At 40.6% G+C, this 17443-nt stretch overlaps 1 protein-coding gene across 17 annotated transcripts in view; it reads left to right on the top strand.

The window, feature by feature from the left end:
* The window catches only part of ATE1 (arginyltransferase 1), a 154480-nt gene that overhangs the window by 94468 nt on the left and 42569 nt on the right, over positions 1-17443 (top strand). The window contains exon 12 of one of the 17 annotated variants that reach the window (XR_006587390.1): positions 10672-10729. The exons of the other annotated variants lie outside the window; for them this stretch is intronic. The gene's annotated coding sequence lies outside the window, so the exon portion shown is untranslated. The remainder of the gene's footprint in view (positions 1-10671; positions 10730-17443) is intronic. 17 annotated transcript variants of the gene reach the window in all.

Genomic DNA, 17443 nt, shown 5'->3' with positions numbered 1-17443 from the left:
TACACACAGATACCTGAATGTGTGTGGTTATATAATTTACACGTACATAATACATACTATTTTTTTTAACTTTTGTTTTTTTACTTGAAAGTAAGTTGATTATATTATGTGATTTTTTTCATGTTTAAAGAATTTTAAGTTTCTTTATTTTGGGGGGGGGGGCAGAGAGAGGGGGACAGAGGATCTGAAGTGGGCTCCGTACTGACAGCAGAGAGCCTGATAATGGGGCTCAAACCCGCACACTGTGAGATCATGACCTGAGCTGGTCGGATGCTCAACTGACTGAGCCACCCGGGCGCCCCCTACATAAATAAGTGTTGTGTAGTTACTCACACAGTTGATTCCTAGACACAGGTGTTTGCATTGTCACCATCTCATAGATGAGCAGCCCGGGACACAGAGGGCCGGTGGACGGACAGCTAGTTAGTGCCGGAGAACTCGCACTCGGGCACACGTAGGCCAGAGCCGCGGCCTTCTGTCCTCTGCGACTGCCCTCGCAGCACATTTCCAATGTGAAGGCTTCTGCGTAGGTTTTGAAAGCGCTCTGAGTGGCCACGGGTCCTCTGAGTCCGTATCTCAACCCTCCCAAGACCTGCATTTTTCTTCCCCTCATTTTTATTTTAAAGTCTTGGGTGTGTCTTACGATGGATGGTGACGCAGTTGTCATCATAGACCCGTGTGTGCGGACTTAGTGGTTATTTTTGGTGGTGTGCTTGGCCAGTTGAAGCCTCTGGACACTGTATCAGTGGTGGCCACTGGGCTGTGAGTGTGAGTGTGCGTGTGCGTCTTCGGCTTCCCACTTGACAGGGAAAATGATGTTGTGGGTTACCAGCTCCAAGAGGTGGAGGGGCTCCTGCATTTTATTGAATATTGTGGACTTGCTTGAAGTCCAGACCTGCTTTCCCAGGTAAAATGTGTAAACATTTCTGAGAAGACCTCTCAGCTCTCCTTAACTGCTGGCATTTTTTCTCACTTCTGGGGCTGCGAGGATTATAAAGGTGACTGAGTACAGTGGCTTGTGCAGTTCCAGAATCCCCTTCCTTGAAATGATTATTTCCTGCTTTCTTCTATGTGCTCTTCCCCTTTCCATTCTCATTCTTTCTTTTTTCTTTTTTTTTTTTTTTAATTTTAAAAGTAATTCCTCTTGTGGAAAAGGGAATAAAGGGAGTATTAAAAATAAAAGTTGCTTGCGGTTCTCTCACCCAGAGCTCATCGCTGGTGACATTTTGCTGTGTGTCCTTAGGCTTTGGTAAATACGCAGACTGTCTTTCTCCCGCATGGTTATTAGGTGATACGCGCAATTTTCTTTTCCACCTTTTTCTCACTGGTTTCACGAGTGTTGTCCCATTCTCCTTAAACCTTTTTTTGTATACCCCCGATTTTAGGTGACTGCAAGTGTCGTAATAAGGTGCCGTAATTTACTGAGCATACATTTTAGTTCATTCCACTTGTTTTGTTACAAGTAAGGCATGGCAGACATCTTGCATGTTTCCTTTTGAGACATTATCGCAGAATTAGTTCTTGTGCACATTCAGTAAGGATTCCATCCACAGTGTGTCTCTTCCTTGGGGAAATGTTCTTCCGTGGAGAGTAGAAGAAGGCCATGTACCGGAAGCTGCTTAAAATCAGGTTTGTAAACATACGCTGGCATATGACGGAGGATACTTCTGTTTCAGGAGACATAAACCAGTTGATTTTCTATTTTAATTTTTCTGTTCCTCTTAAGTTGTTACGTTAAAATTTGATTTGATTGCCATCAGTTCTTTTTGTGAATTGATAAAATGTAAGCTAGTGTCCCCATTCCCACCATTCTCTGGATCTATTTAGGCACTGGTACGTTCTGTACTACCTTTTAGGAGTCAGTAGTGCTGATCTCTTGCGGCTACTTTAATTTCAAGTTAAAGCACTACAGGTGGCTTTTGTGCCTTCAGTACTTCCAGCCTTAGTTTGCAAGTTCTCGAGAGGATTGTAAGGAAAATGGAATAGCTCAGTGATGTCAGCCCTCTTTGTAATAAGGCAAATAAAAGTTCTCTTTTAAAATTTATTTCTCTTAAGAGGACATTCTGACAGGAAAATGAGGAACACGTCAAACAATATGAAAGTACATAATTGTCTTTTGCCATTTTTGTTCCTTTTTTTTCCCCTTCTTTAGCTGTATTTCCTCTCAGGCCATCAACAGTGAAGCATTGGCTCTGTCCCGACTTTGTTCCGCTTTTTCCTTTCCACCCCTAAGAAGGGTCACCGAATCTTCCTGCAGACGCACCTTTTCAGCTCTTTCCCTCTGCCCACGGAACCTAAGAACACTGTCACTGTGTGTCTAGGGCAGTGTTGTTCCCTGGTTTAATAGCCCCGGCTCTGGCTTGCTTCTCCCTGGCCAGTGCCTTGAATCTGTGATTTATGTGTTCATTTTATCTGTTGATGCCTTCCATTCCCTCCATAAAACTTACCCAGTGAAGCCCGTGGCGGTCTAATGCTGATGGCTGGCACGCTACGCTTCGGTACACGTGCATGTCCGTTTTGTCAGTTTTTTAATGCCAATTTTACTTGTTATTGTAACGATATAACTCACTTGAATATTAATTAAACCATTGAACGGTGTTTTAAAAAGTAGTTATTTGCATTAAACTTAATTTGAGCACTTTAGATAGATTCAAAGATGAATCATAAAAAAAAAATACTGCCAAATTAGTTGTGGATAACTAAAAGTGTTTCCAGTAAAAAAAAAAAAAAAAATCCATAAAAATCTGGAAAGATTCTCACTTCCTAACCTGTAAGTTCTCACTGTATTTTAAAGAACCAGTGACTGAAAGTCACAGTGATGCCTCCCGAAGAAAGGGCTTGATCCTAAATCAAAGAATGGCTGATGTATGCAGTAAAGTGTTGAAGGTATGCGTGTTTATGTGCATTTTCCTCCATACACACTGTAAGGGCATTTTCAGTTAATCTGCCACTACTCCTGCTCACTTTGGGTGTGGTGGCGTTTACTGTAAATTGTTCTGTACTATTTATAATTGAAGATAAGCAAATTGTGATTAAGTAGGTCTAACCAGTGGGTATTGCCATAGAGTTCACAAGCCTTCAGTCTTGGCGAGTGAGTAAGATTAGAGAGTAGTTGGATATGGCTTTGGGCTTGTGCACTTTCATAGTGGCCGTTTAAGTGTTAAAACCGTATTAATTCTCCTCACTCTTCTAGTCCTGCTAGGTCCTAGAGTCTTACTGTTAAACCCCAACCTATGTCCGTGTGTCTGCTCCTCGAGTTGGGTCCTGCTGTTACTGCCTCCTTGCCTAGGTTGCTTTTAGTTTCTGGAACTGTCTTTAAATGACTTGTTCAGGTTGATCTCTGTAGTTTCCATATCTGCTCATCCATAGTCTGGAGATCAAACCTTGGTTCTGACAGCACCTTTAGAAAGTCACTGTCTTATATGTTTAATTTTGGAAACATGGGAATGTTACCTCTTTCATACACCCTTAAATTCGCTATAATAGGATTTTTTTAAGAAGCCTTTTTATTGAGGCATACGACACATATAGAAAAGCACACAAAAACATTGCACTTCATGAATATCACAGGATAAACATACCCATGGGTCCTTGATGTCTACTGGATATTGAAATTTCTGTCTCTGGCATTTATTCTATAAAGGGCCAGATAGTAAATATTTTAGGTTTACAGGCCATATGGTCTGCCTTTGTAGCAAAAGCAGCCATAAAAAATACATAAACAAATGGGCATGGCTGTGCTCTAGTAAAACTTAATTTATGGACATTGAAAGTCGGATGTCATATAATTTTCATCTGTCATAAAGTAGTATTTTTCTTTTGATTTATTTTCAACCATTAAAAATGTAAGAATCATTCTTAGGTTGTGGGCCATATGTAAATGAGCAGCAGGCCAGTTTGGGCCCATGGCCATGATTTGCTGACCCCTACTTTACAGTATGCCACTGCCCTGCTTTTATTTTATGGTCCTGATGATCCAGCCTGTAAGCATTGAAGTGAACGTCATGGTCATCCTCATCATCTAGCACCTGATAGCTGTTCTCCTGTCATCACAAAACCCACTTGTCAGGACAGTTTGCTATGTGAAGTTCAATGATAAATTTACCCTGGTGCCTCTAGAACACATATTCCCAATTTGGGATACAAATTTTAAAATACCTACATAATTTACCTATATAATTTTAAAAGAACACTATATGACATAATAACCATGAGTTATTCCAGAGTGGTTTACAGACTAAACAGTGGTGATTGATCACCTTTGTGTACTTTTTTTAATTTAACTTTTCAGCTATTTAATAGTTTTCAAATGATTCTGAGTTTAGGGATTATATAGTACAGTTTATCAGCCATGAAATACTTCTGTTGTGGGTCCTTTTTAATACTGTAGAAAACTATTTATCATCACCCATATGGTAATATCTCAGAAGAAACAAGTGTTTAATTCAGCCCACGTTTACTAGACCTGCTTTGAATGAGGCATTTTGAAGATCTTCAGTGAGTAAGTCACTCCGCTGGTCCTGATGAGGTAGATCTAGGCCCTGTCTGCACGTAGCTTTTTGACAGAGTAAACACTTGCAAAACGATCCTGCGAGATCAAATGTGGTTGGTTCTACAAGAAAGGGACAGAATGCCGTGGAGTGTGCACAGATGCATGGTAGAGAAAAGTATGTATTTATCGAATCTGATTTTCCCTCCAAATTTTGAAAACTTCACACCTACAGAAAAGTTGAAAGAACAGTACGGTAAACACCTAGACACCGTCACCTGGAGCCACCAGTGATCAACATCTTACCACTTCATCTCTTTGTATACATATATAATTTTCCATGTGTATGTGTAATTCTGCTAAGCTATGTTAAAGTTAGTTTCAGAGATCAGTTAGATTCATCCTAAGTGTTTCAGCACGGGTTTCCTAAGGACAAGGATACTCTTGTACTAAACCATGTACCGTGATCATGCTCAAGAAATTTAATATTCTTGAAACAATACAATCAAATGTGAAATTAATATTCACATTTCCCGGTTGTCCCAATAATACTCTTTCTTTCTCTCAATCAGGGATCTTATTAAAGACTATAGATTTCATTTCATTTTATGGGTTGTTTTTTTTTTTTAAGTTTATTTTGAGAGAGAGAGCATGTGAGTGAACAGGGGAGGGGCGGAGAGAGAGGGAGAAAATTAAAAGCCACAGAGCCCGATGCCTGGCTTGAACTCCCAAACCATGAGATCATGACCTGAGCCAAAACCAAGAGTCAGACGCTAACTGACTGAGCCCCCCAGGCGTCCCTGTTTTTTTTTTTTAAGTATCATTTACTCTAGAACTGTAACTTTGCTTTTTTTTGTTGTTGTTGCTTTTACAACATTGACATTTTTGAAGAGTTGTGTCTCGTAAATGTCTCTTAATTTGGATTTGTCATTATTTCTTCATAATTTTATTCAGGTAAAACTTTTTAGTGCGAATACTACTGAGGTGATGCTGTGTCAGTCTCAGGATATCACACGTCCGTCTGTCTGTAGAGCTGCTTTTTCCCCTTTGCAGTTCATGAGTAATCTGTGGGGTCATAGAGACTATGGGTATCCTGTTCCCCCAACCTTTTACCCAGGGGTAGAATCTTTTTCACAATTTCTTATGATCAGTAGGATTTAGTTTAGTTTTTTCTTTTTTAATTTTCTTAATGTTTACTTATTTTTGAGACAGACAGAGACAGAATGTGAGTGGGCTAGGGGCAGAGAGAGAGGGAGACACAGAATCCGAAGCAACCTCCAGGCTCCGAGCTGTCAGCACAGAGCCCGACTCAGAGCTTGAACTCATGAGCCGTGAGATCATGCCCTGAGCTGAAGTCAGATGCTCAACTGACTGAGCCACCCAGGCACGCTGGGATTTAGTTTTTTTAATTAAACAAATTTTTTTTTTAATGTTTATTTATTTTTGAGACAGAGAGAGACAGAGCATGAACAGAGGAGGGTCAGAGAGAGAGAGGGAGACACAGAATCTGAAACAGGCTCCCGGCTCTGAGCTGTCAGCACAGAGCCCGATGCGGGGCTTGAACTCACGAACCACAAGATCATGACCTGAGCCAAAGTCGGACGCTTAACCGACTGAGCCACCCAGGCGCCCCAGTTTTTTTTTAATTTTTAAAAAAATGTTTATTTTTGAGAGAGAGAGAGTGTATGTGCACGTGAGTGGGGGAGTGGCAGGGTGGAGGGGAGAGAGGCTCTGAAGTGGGTCTGTGTTAACAGCAGAGAGCCCCATGCGGGGCTTGAACTCACAAACCGTGAGATCATGACCTGAGCCGAGGTCGGATGCTTAACCATCTGAGCCACTCAGGTGCTCCTGAACAGTAGGATTTTTAAAACATAATTCCATAATTCCAGTTGTTTGTAAACATCTTCAATTTAAACATGCGTTTTGTTAATGAAATACTATTGAAAGTTGGACTACAAATATATTTTTAAATAGAATTTAAACATTAATTACCATTTCATTAGGAGAAAGCAGTTAAGGTCAAGTTTCCAAAGACAAAGAGCTGAGTTCAAATCTTGGTTACATGTCTTATTGTATGTACAGACTTTCTAAGCCTCAGTGTCTCCATCTGTAAAATGGGAATAATCATCACTACTCCTTATAGGATGATTTTAAGGATTAATGAGGCAGTATGTGTAGTGCCTGGTGTAGTGCCCAGCCCATAGTCACCACTCAGTAAAGATTAGCTTATTGTCATGATTTTTACTAATGCCAACATTATTTATTTAATTATACATGCAGACATAATTTTTACTAAGAACTGGTGACTTCAAGTTATACAAAGAAAAAAATTATTTAGTTCTTTTACCCAAATTTGATCTGAAAATATAATTAATTTCCTTTTTCCTAATGCATTTGATTTAGTTTTTAGACATTTTTTTTTATATGCCTTTCAGTTAAGGGTAGATATTTTACTAAAAGTGCTTTGGAAAGATGACGTTTAATTCTGTCTTATGTGATTCTTTGCATTCATCTTGTAAGTGCCTCATGCTGTTATGGGAAGGAAGCTTAGAGACTATACTGTTCCCCAAAACTACAGTTAAATAATTGGATGAAAGCTTAATTCATTTAGTGATAGATTGTCGAATCTATAGCCCAGAAATGCACAGTGATGTCTGAGGATAGTGAAAACTTGAATAAACAGTCTCTATGAGGATGAAATGAAATTAGCGGGCATAGACATTATCATTAGCAACTAGAATTATATCCGAAGCTCTCAGGGGCCAACTGAAATTGACTCTCACTGGCCAAGCTATGGCCAGTTTGAACATCAGAAAGGATAACTGTAGTGGATTGAAACACCTTAAGTATCTCTATACCTGTGAGCTCATACCGATACAGAAGAATCATTGCTGGAGTTTGTGCTGTGGTCCACGTTGTATTACCCAGAGGCTGCGTCCCCAGAAGCCTAGAGCCTGCCTGTGGATTGACAGCTTCTAAACAATCCTCAGTGCTTCACACTTTCAGGCTCAAAACCATACCAATATCATAATCCCAGGCTCTGTCGAATAGTAACTTGTCAAAATAATACTTTCCCACATCTGGAAATTGTAGATTTCAGCTTTAATTTTTATTCTGGTCCCAGAGAGTTTTGACATGGTAAACCGACAAGATGATTATACTGTTTCGATTACACCAAACTGTTACTGGGTAGAGAGGTGATGATTGGCTCCTTAAAAATTTTAGGATGGGGGCATCTGGGTGGCTCAGTCGGTTGAGCATCTGACTTCAGCTCAGGTCATGATCTCACAGTTTGTGAGTTCGAGCCCCACATCAGGCTCTGTGCTGACAGCTCAGAGCCTGGAGCCTGCTTCGGATTCTGTGTCTCCCTCTCTCTCTCTGCTCCTCCCTCACTCACACTCTGTTTCTCTCTCTCTCTCAAAAATAAAATAAAAATATAAAAAAAAATTAAAAAAATTTTTAGGATAATGTATTTCTTGTATAAAGTGAAAGTAGGGGAACTTTTTTTTTAATGGTTTAACCATTGAACACTTTGCTTTTATATACATATATTTTAAAATTGAATTCTAGGGGTGCCTGGGTGGCTCAGTTGGTTAAGTGTCCAACTTTGGCTCAGGTCATGATCTCACAGTTCGTGGTTTTGAACTCCACATCGGGCTCTGTGCTGATAGCTCGGAGCTCGGAGCCTGGAGCTTGCTTCGGATTCTGTGTTTCCCCTTCTCTCTGCCCCTCCCCCACTCGTGCTCTGTCTCTTCCTCTCTCTCAAAAGTGAATAAACATCAAAAGAAATTTAAAAAATAACAATAAAATAAAATTGAGTTCTAAATAACACTTTCAGACCCTACATGAAAATGTGAAAAATTCTTAATACGTCATAAAGATTTTTTTGTATTTGGTGCATAGATGGTTTTGTAATGGGCAAAAAAATGGATACAATTATAGCATTTATAAGGACATTAATGATTGCTGTGATCTTGGGGAGCTGTATAGCTCTAAATTTTATTCTAGTGACATGGTTGAGTTTGGACCAGTGTGATATTTTAGGCTGGATGTCTTAGAAGAAATGCAGACATGAGGGTTCGCAAGTTGGCACCCAAGATTATTGGGTGTTTGTGACATAAGAAATTATTCACAATAACTTATCTACAGTTCTATGACTGGACTTGATTTGCTCACCCCGTCAAATACTAAGTTAAAAGTCGTTGTGTTCATCATAATTCTATAACTGATCATTTAGAAAAGGAGGAAGTAATCTACCAGACATGTTCTGAGCTTGCTGAAGTGTGGGCACTTCAGCTGTCACATTGACCTTCTACCAAGTACTTCCTTACACAGACACACAGAATACTGATGACATCCAAGGGGACAGGATGTAAATTCTACCAGCCCTCCTACCGCTACAGCGGGGAGGGGAAAGGTTATCCTCAGACTTGAGGCGTTTAAGTCATTTGTGATGAATTTTCCATCAGGCAGAAAAAAAGGAATGATTACCAAAGATCACACCCTGGGGATAAATATGAGGTTATAGCTAACTTCTTATTTCCCTCAGGGGTGTAATTAAACAGACTTTTACGATTAAGGTTTTCAGGCATTGAAAAATGTTTACTGGAAAAAAGTAATAGCTTCAGTTAGAGACACGATCAATCAGATACAGCTTACTGCCGTTATTAAAGCTGTGTATTTGTGGTGAATTGCTGTTAGCATTTGTTTGACTCAAGGCATATCAACTTAAAGAATGTTGAAAAAATACTGCTGGTTGTGTGTTTCTAAGGGTCCAGATTCTAAATGATTCTGATTAGGCAAATCTTCATAAACAGGAACATAGGACTTTGCTGACACACCGTAGGTGTTCGTACTTCTGTCTGGCTTTACCTTGGGAATTTTAACAGAAAAAAGAATATTAAGATTGAGCTTATGATCTTGCCTTTACCAGTCATTGGCCTTAAGTCACTTAACTTCTCTGTCCCCCTTCCCTTTTTAAATATTAAAATGAAACTGGATACTGACTAGGGAGGTCTACAGCCCTTCTAGTTTTAAAATGATCTGATTGCCTATTTTAAGAAACACAATTCGACACATTCAGTTTAATTTAATACATATTCAATATGTATTTATTGAGAACTCAGTCCATATAAGGAATTCTGCCTAGGCACAAGGAATGCAAAGAAATGATGTACTCCCAGCTCTCCGGAAACTCCCAAGTTGAGGTTGGGGAAGGGAGGTGGGAGGTTGCAGAAGTAAGAGAAACAGCACGTAAACAGACCACTCCAGTAGCTTCGTATTAAGTTCTAGAAAAAACTTCTGTACAAACCCAGATACCCGCTAAAGACACCAGCCCTGACACTCCCAGTCTAAATTAGGTCTCCCTGTTGTACTCTCTGAGTGCTTTTTCTTCACAGTGTTTACCACACTTTGTAATGATATGTTTCTGTGTGATTATTTTCTTAAGGTCCTCTCCCTTTGTAGACTAGGAGTTCCCTGAGAACTGAAACTCGTGAGTGTTGTTATTCACCATGGCATGCCCAAGACCTTACCGTAGAGGCTGGCAGATGGTAGGCATTTAATAATAACCCGTTGACTTGCAGGAAAGAGAGCATGTGGGATGATTCTGTCCGGGGGTGAGAGCAGTTGGTGGTGAGGTGAAGCAGAGTCCGAGGAGAGCTTGGCAGAGAAAGAGTAGACAGCACTTAGGTCCACTGGAGGCATTTAGACCCAAGTGAGTAGTCCGCCTGGTGCCTAGATGTGAGTACCCTGCGGTGAGTGTGCCCAGATAAGGAAGTAGGCTGAAAGCACATCTTGGGCCATTCACTCAGGGTGCGTGATGTCGCTAAACCAGGGAGCAAGAAGTCTGTGCATCCGTATACACGTTGTGGGTGTAGATTGGTACACCCGTGAGTGTAGTACTGTCCTTGTGCAAACAAACACATTTAGGACCTGTTGTCATTGGTAAAATCCATACTCATTTAAAAGCATTCATGAATTTGTAGTGGCTTTTTATCTTATGTTATTTCTCATCTGCTTTAACTAAAATTACAATACTATCTTATAAAGGCCTGTGACTTTTTTTTTTTTTTTTTTTTTTTATACCTTAAAAAGGATTATCCTACTTTGCTATACATATTGGAGCGCCATTAAGGGGCTTTAAATGGGGCATTTACACAGTCAGTTCTCTCTGTTGGCAGAAGGAGGATGGATTCAGAGCAGGAGAACTTGAAATCAGTCCCTCTCGCTGTGGTCCAGGTAAGGACATCTCCGCCTACGGTAGGGACAGAACCAGTGACTCTCAGTGCCGCTTCTCACGCAACAGCCTGAAACCCGACAGAGCAAACGTCTATCCTGATTGTTCTTCCTAGCATGGTGAAGGCCAAATTTAATATACACACACATACATGATATTCACATGAATATTTGATCTTTAAGAGAAATTAAAGCAGCTTTGGATTTCACCTTTTCGTTTTCTCTTCTATTATTTTCTCTGTCTTCGTCTTTCATTCTCTTTTTTTCTTCATCCTTTTCAACTTATGACCCTTCAGTTTGAAATTAAATTTGGGCTGTAAGTTGACTCCCTGAATCTTTTCTTCACAAGCCTTCTTTGTATTTTCTAGAAGAAAAAAGATTAACCCAGGGTTTCCAAAATAAAAGCAAAGATTGTGATTAAAACTGAATTAGAATCTTTATTCTCTATTATTCACTAATAGTAAAATAAATAGCCCGGTCTTAAGGAAGCTTTAAAGTAAGTCCTGGAGCCTTTGCAAACTCTTGGATTTTAATTAAAGAAACACAGAATACCATCACTTTCTGTTTGTCAGTGGGAAAAATATGTATTTTTAAATTTTCAAAGCTTAGCCCAGCAGCACATGGAGTACATCTGTTGGCTCTCAGAACTCAGAGAACACAAATGGATTCAGATGTTTAGGCCCTTTGTCTTCACTGGTCTCTGCTCAGCTCGCCAACTGAGCGTGGCACAATCCAAACACAGTTTCTGAAAACAGAGCAGCTAGAGTTACTTCTCAAGCACTCTCTTGGGGACTGATAAAGTCAATCTCTGTTTATGTAATGAAATCAGGGAGCAAGGGGTCTGCTGTAGTGCTTTGTGGATGGGATTGCATTGGTGTTGTCTTTCAGGGAAAAGACTGGATTTAATAAGCCCTTGTTCTTACTCGTTTTCTGTGTAGGTACAGCCCACTCTAATGGATTATTTTGAGCTATTTTTGTTTATGTAGTGTTAGAGCTTCTCTTTAAGCAGTTGGTTTTAGTAAAATAAATAGGTTTATTGTAGAAACATAGGATACTGATATCACCTCTACCTGATAAAAAGACTTAAATGTCTGATAACTTATTTCTTCTTTGTTCAGTGCTACTAGGGTTTACTGTGTGTGTGTGTGTGTGTGTGTGTGTGTGTGTGTGTGTGTGTGTATGTGTAAGTAATACTGCCTTTTTAGTGTTCTTACATTTTAATTTAACTTGAACTTTTAAAATAAACTCTGCTGGTTTATCCTCTCCTCAAATACTTGCAAAATCCTTCGTATTTTTCAAAATATTTATAAAGTATTTTTGAGAGTGAAATCTCATAAAGATCTTTGCTTCAGGACCAGAGTTCAAAGGAAAGTCCGTTTGGTTTTAATTTGAAAACTGTAAAAACAAAATACCCTCAAAATGGCAGGGTGTGAATTGGTAACTTCAATTTTATTGCAATCTGCCAAGCCCATCCCCAGATGTTTCCAATTAAAAGCCAAGAATGCTAACTTGGGTGAATATCATATGAAAGCATTTCTTTACTTTTCTCTGATTTTTTTTTTCTGAGAAAAATAACAGTCTCGATTCCTTTAACTTTAATTAAAGAAATAATTTCTCATTTGCATGTTGTTTAAATTCGTACAAAGACCATGTAACATGCAAAGAGAATTCTTATATGTCAGATTTGCAAACATGTAGTCCTGAATGCATAGAGGTTCATATATGTCGTCTTATAAAGGTGAAGTGAAAAGGCTTCTGAAAGATGTTGGAGCCCTTTAAAAGAAAATAATGTATTTCTGGATTTGCTATAATCAAAGAGTATACCTTTTAATACCCCACATTTATTTAAAAGGGGTGGTTAGCAATAAGCTTTTATTTTTGATCAGTTGTACATTCAATTGTAAGAAGTCCTTCTGTAGGAATCTAAGGTGTAATAAGATAAACCCGAATGTTATTTTGAAGCTGTCAATTTCATAATATTTCTCTAGATAATACTAAGTTACATTAGGATCCATACATGAGCTTGAAAGTTACTTCGAATATGTCATTCCATATTAAGAAAGATGTACGCTGGTAATAAATTTGAATTTATGGAAACTGGCATTCGTTCAGAGAAAAGATGGAATTGATCTTTATAACTAACCGAACATTTTGAGTGTAAAGCTGAAGAGACATTGATTTTTGAAGCATCCACAAGCCACAGACCCAGGACCACGTACTAATCTGTGGAACCAAAACGGTTTCCCGTCACATTTCCTATCTGGTGAAATTTTGACGGACATGTATTTGGGAGCTCAGGAAGGAGACAGCCATGTGGGTCTTGGGTCTGTTTTTGCTTTCGGTAAGTGACTGACTTTTTTTCCAAACATGGTACCGCTCAGACTTGGACATGCTACAGAAGGGACCTCTTCTGAGGAGTCTCCCAAGAAAGCTGGTTGTCTCCGCCTTGTGTTTGACCAGCAGCTTGTTTATAGTCCTTGTTGCTGTGCCAAGTATCACAGCCACATTGCAGCTCTTTGTCCTTCCATGGCACCTTGTACCTACCACCCTGCGTTTGCCCCTGGCTACACAAGTCACGGGATCCCATGCCTCCCTTTTCCCCAGCTGATCATGAGTGCCTCGCGAGGCTCATTCCATCTTTCCATCGTTGATGACAAGCAGAGTCCTGTTCATATTGGACTCAGTTGTGATTTTAAGGTTTTGGGAAGTTATTTTGAAAATACTTTTGGGGCGCCTGGGTGGCTCAGTCGGTTAAGCCTCCGACCTCGACTCGGGTCATGATCTCATGGTTCATGAATTCGAGCCCCATCCCATGTCAGGCTCTGTGCTGACAGCTCGGAGCCTGGAGCCTGCTTTGGATTCTGTGTCTCCCTTGCTCCGTGCCCCTTCCCCACTCATGCTCTGTCTCTCTCAAAAGTAAATACGAAAAGAGAGAAAATACTTTTTAACAATTGCGAATATCTTAGCATTTAGGTATAGAAAGAGAAAGGGGATCAGGAGTCTAGGTCTGAGTTCATTGCTACCATTACAGGACCTTCCTGTTTCATCTGCGCGGTAGAAACAGCATCTGTTTTCATTACCTTTGTAATTTATTCGGAGATTTAGCTCCTGGGATGTGCAGAGTCATTACGGAGACTGTGCTTAAACGCTGGGGGAGCTTGTTGTTCATGTTCTTTAAAAAAATTTTTTTTAATGTTTATTTTTATTTTTGAGAGAGAGACAGAATGCGAATGGGTTAGGGGCAGAGAGAGAGGGGGACACAGAATCTGAAGCAGGCTCCAGGCTGTCAGCACAGGGCCCGACGCGGGGCTCGAACTCACGAGCTGTGAGATCATGACCTGAGCTGAAGTCGGACGCTCAACCGACTGAGCCACCCAGGCGCCCCGACATTGTTCATGTTCTTGTCATCACCAGAGTGACACTACTGAACTCTGCACAGACGAGGAGGTCTTTTCTCAGGTCATGTCTCCCCCTCCTTTTTCCATGAAACTTAACAAGCTATGCATTTTTTTTAAAAAGACAGTGTATACCAGTAAAATAAGGGAAGCAATATTTTCAGCTCTGAGGGGGAAAAAGCTAAATGGACGCGAACTAGTAGTTTCTGACGTTCTCAAGTATGACAACCGCCTTTTAGATTTCAGTGACTCTTCTAGATCCTGTCGTGATCATGTACTTTTTAGTATCCAGTGGTAATTCACAGAACTCCTAAAGGTTGGGAACTGTTTCTGCACAGTAAAAATGCAGTGAAGCTGCCTCATAAACACAAGTTGAGCAGACACTGGTCGATTCCTGTGTGTAAGAAGGGCGTATTTAAAGTGACGTCTGTGTTCAGAGAAGGAAGTAGAAAAGGCCTCCGGGCCGAGTGTCCTGCATTCATCCAGCCAGCAATCAGCTGATGAGTAGGTTTGGGGATACGTCAGTGAAAAAATCAGACTAAAACTCCTGACCCTGCAAGGAGTTTCCTATGGATCTAACAAGTAAGTAGGAGGAAGAATGTTAAAAGGCGGCAAGTCCTACGGAAGAAAATAGGAGGGAGAGGTGGGCTTCATTGAGAAGGTGGCACTGGAGCAAAAACTTAAAGTGGATGACAGTCTTGGGACTGCAGACCAGCAGACCAGCAGAGAAAACAGCCAGAAGCCTGGGGTGGGAGCAGGCTTGATGTGTGCTGGGAGCAACCAGGAAGCCAGTGCAGCCAGAGTGGAATGACGAAGGAAGGAAAAAGGCGTAGAAGACAAGCTGGAAGGGTAACGTGGGCCACATCACTTAGGGCCTCGTAGGCAGTGCTGTGGCTTTGGGTTTTGCTCTGCCTCTAACAGAAGTGTGGCAGCGTAAACAAATACTCCCCATTTTAAAACGGATTGCCAGTAGAGTTAATGGTTACCAGGGCCTTAGTGAGAGAGAAGGGACTGCTAATGGGAAGAGAGCTTTTTTTCTTTTTTTAAAGAATGATAAAAATGTTATGGGATTAGGTAGTGGTGTTGATTGCACAACCTTGCAAAATACACGAAGCACAAGGAACTGTACACCTTAAAAAGGTGAATTTTATGGTATGTGCATTGCATCTCAAAAAAAAATTACAAAAAGCGGTCGAGTGCCAGGGCTTGCTAGAACCGTTTTTGTTTGTTTGTTTGTTTTTCCTCCATCTACCTAATGTAGATTTTACCTTTAAAGATCCAGGTTTTGGGGGCGCCTGGGTGGCTCAGTTGGTTGAGCGTCCGACTTCGGCTCAGGTCATGATCTTGTGGTTGATGAGTTTGAGCCCCACATCGGTCTCTGTGCTGACAGCCTGGAGCCTGCTTTGGATTCTGTGTCTCCCTCTCTCTCGGTCTCAAAAATAAGTAAGCATTAAAAAAAATAAAGATCCAGGTTTTTAGGGACACCTGGGTGGCTCAGTCAGTTAAGCGCCCGACTCTTGATTTCAGCTCAGGTCATGATCTCGCATTTTATGAATTTGAGTCCCCCATTGGGCTCTGCACTGACATCGCAGAGCCTGCTTCGGATTCTCTTTCTCTCTGCCTCTCCCCAGCTCTTGCACACATGTGCTTGCTCTCTCTCTCTCTCTCTCTCTGTCTCTGTCTCTGTCTCTCTCTCTCTCTCTCTCTCTCTCTCTCAATAAATAAATAAATAAACAAACAAACATTTCTTTAAAAAAAAAACCAGGTTTTTAACTAGTTACACCTTAAGGGAAAGTCTTAGTGTTCTTGGCTGTGTTTTCATTAGAAGTAAAGGATGTTCGTCTGTTTTAAAGTATCCTTGCTGAAATTGTTAACGATTGTGAAATCAGACTATTCCAGACACCCTTTTTATATGCGTTTTACATACCTGTGTCACTCATTTGGTAAGAAATGATAGCAAGATGTTTTTAACCTCTGGTTAGCAAAATGAATGGAATTCTTAGGTCGACTTTTGATTAATACATTTTGCTACACTAAGATAGTCTCCATACAGTTTATTTTTTGAGTCATCTACAGGCTAGAAAATTAGATCAATAGGATAATGTTCTTCAAATTATGGTCTAAAGCATGCAAGTGAAAAGAATACCTGTTCATTCTATTGACCAAAACCCAAAATTGGATGCCTCTTATTCCAAAAGAAGCAGTTATTTTTAATAGAAATAGAACAGGAAATGTATTTACCACCCCCACTCCCACCCCCGTTTTAGCTTTAACTTTGGAATTTCCTTGAATTTCAATCTATGACAGCCTAGTAAAGTTGACTGAAATGTTATGACCATATCCTAATTTTTTTCTCTTCTTTTGGTGGGGTTGTATAAGCATAATTTGGGTTTTACCAATAGTCTAAGTGGTTTTCTTTAAATGAAATGAAATCATTGAATACAGTCATGGAATAGAACATTGATTATTGCTGAGCACTCCAAGCAAAACATTCACTCTTCTGTGATAATTCAAAATGTAGAGGCCCTTAGTTTGTTTCGTGTTCCTTTTTGTTGTCTGCCCTAAAATGGTTTATAACCAGCTGCAGAAGTGATTTCTGTTGGTGAAGCTGTAGGTCAGAGGTCGCCGAACTTGCTTCCCTTTGAGGACTTTGACCGGAGTGGTTGTCCCTCCCAGAAATGTGTAATTAATAATGAGGACTAGGCCTTCCCTCCTCTAAATTTGGGCTTCTTAGAAGATAGCTTTTACATTGCCCAGGCTTCTTGAAGTGCGTCATCCGGAGCCTCCCCTCCTGGAATCGGTGCCTTTGCCGGCCCCTGGGGCCCTGTCCTTGTCAGACGGTGATCGTGAGATGGGGCGGTCGTGAGATGGGGCGGTCGTGAGATGGGGCGGTCGTGAGATGGGGCGGTCGTGAGATGGGGCGTGGTGATTCTGGAGCTCCTCTTCTGAAATTGTACATCAGATCGCAGGAGCGCTCAGAAAAATTGTGAGATAAGCCCTGTCAGACCAATTACGTTTTCAGAATTTCGAGTACTTGAGAAATCTATGGTAACTCTGATTTCTTCTTCTTTGCAAAGAGTCGGCACCCTGGGAGAGGATTAATCTGCTTTCGCCTCATTGTTCCAGTATGAATGAACGTACTTAGGGGCTGATTAAATATTTTTTCTTCCGACTACAGGAAAGTATGTCCAAATCCTTAAGTAATTACATTCTTAACACAGACATTTCTCATTTTCTCACACTAGCTGCAAAGGCAGGGCAGATTCCAGGCCCTCGCGTTTCTCATTTGTGTGACGGTGACTTTCAGCGGAGCTTTAAGTAC

The sequence above is a fragment of the Felis catus genome, chromosome D2 (genome assembly GCF_018350175.1).
Source record: "Felis catus isolate Fca126 chromosome D2, F.catus_Fca126_mat1.0, whole genome shotgun sequence".
Taxonomy (NCBI): Eukaryota; Metazoa; Chordata; class Mammalia; order Carnivora; family Felidae; genus Felis; species Felis catus.
Note: the sequence above shows the minus strand (reverse complement) of the source record. Positions and strands in the feature narration are given on the sequence as shown.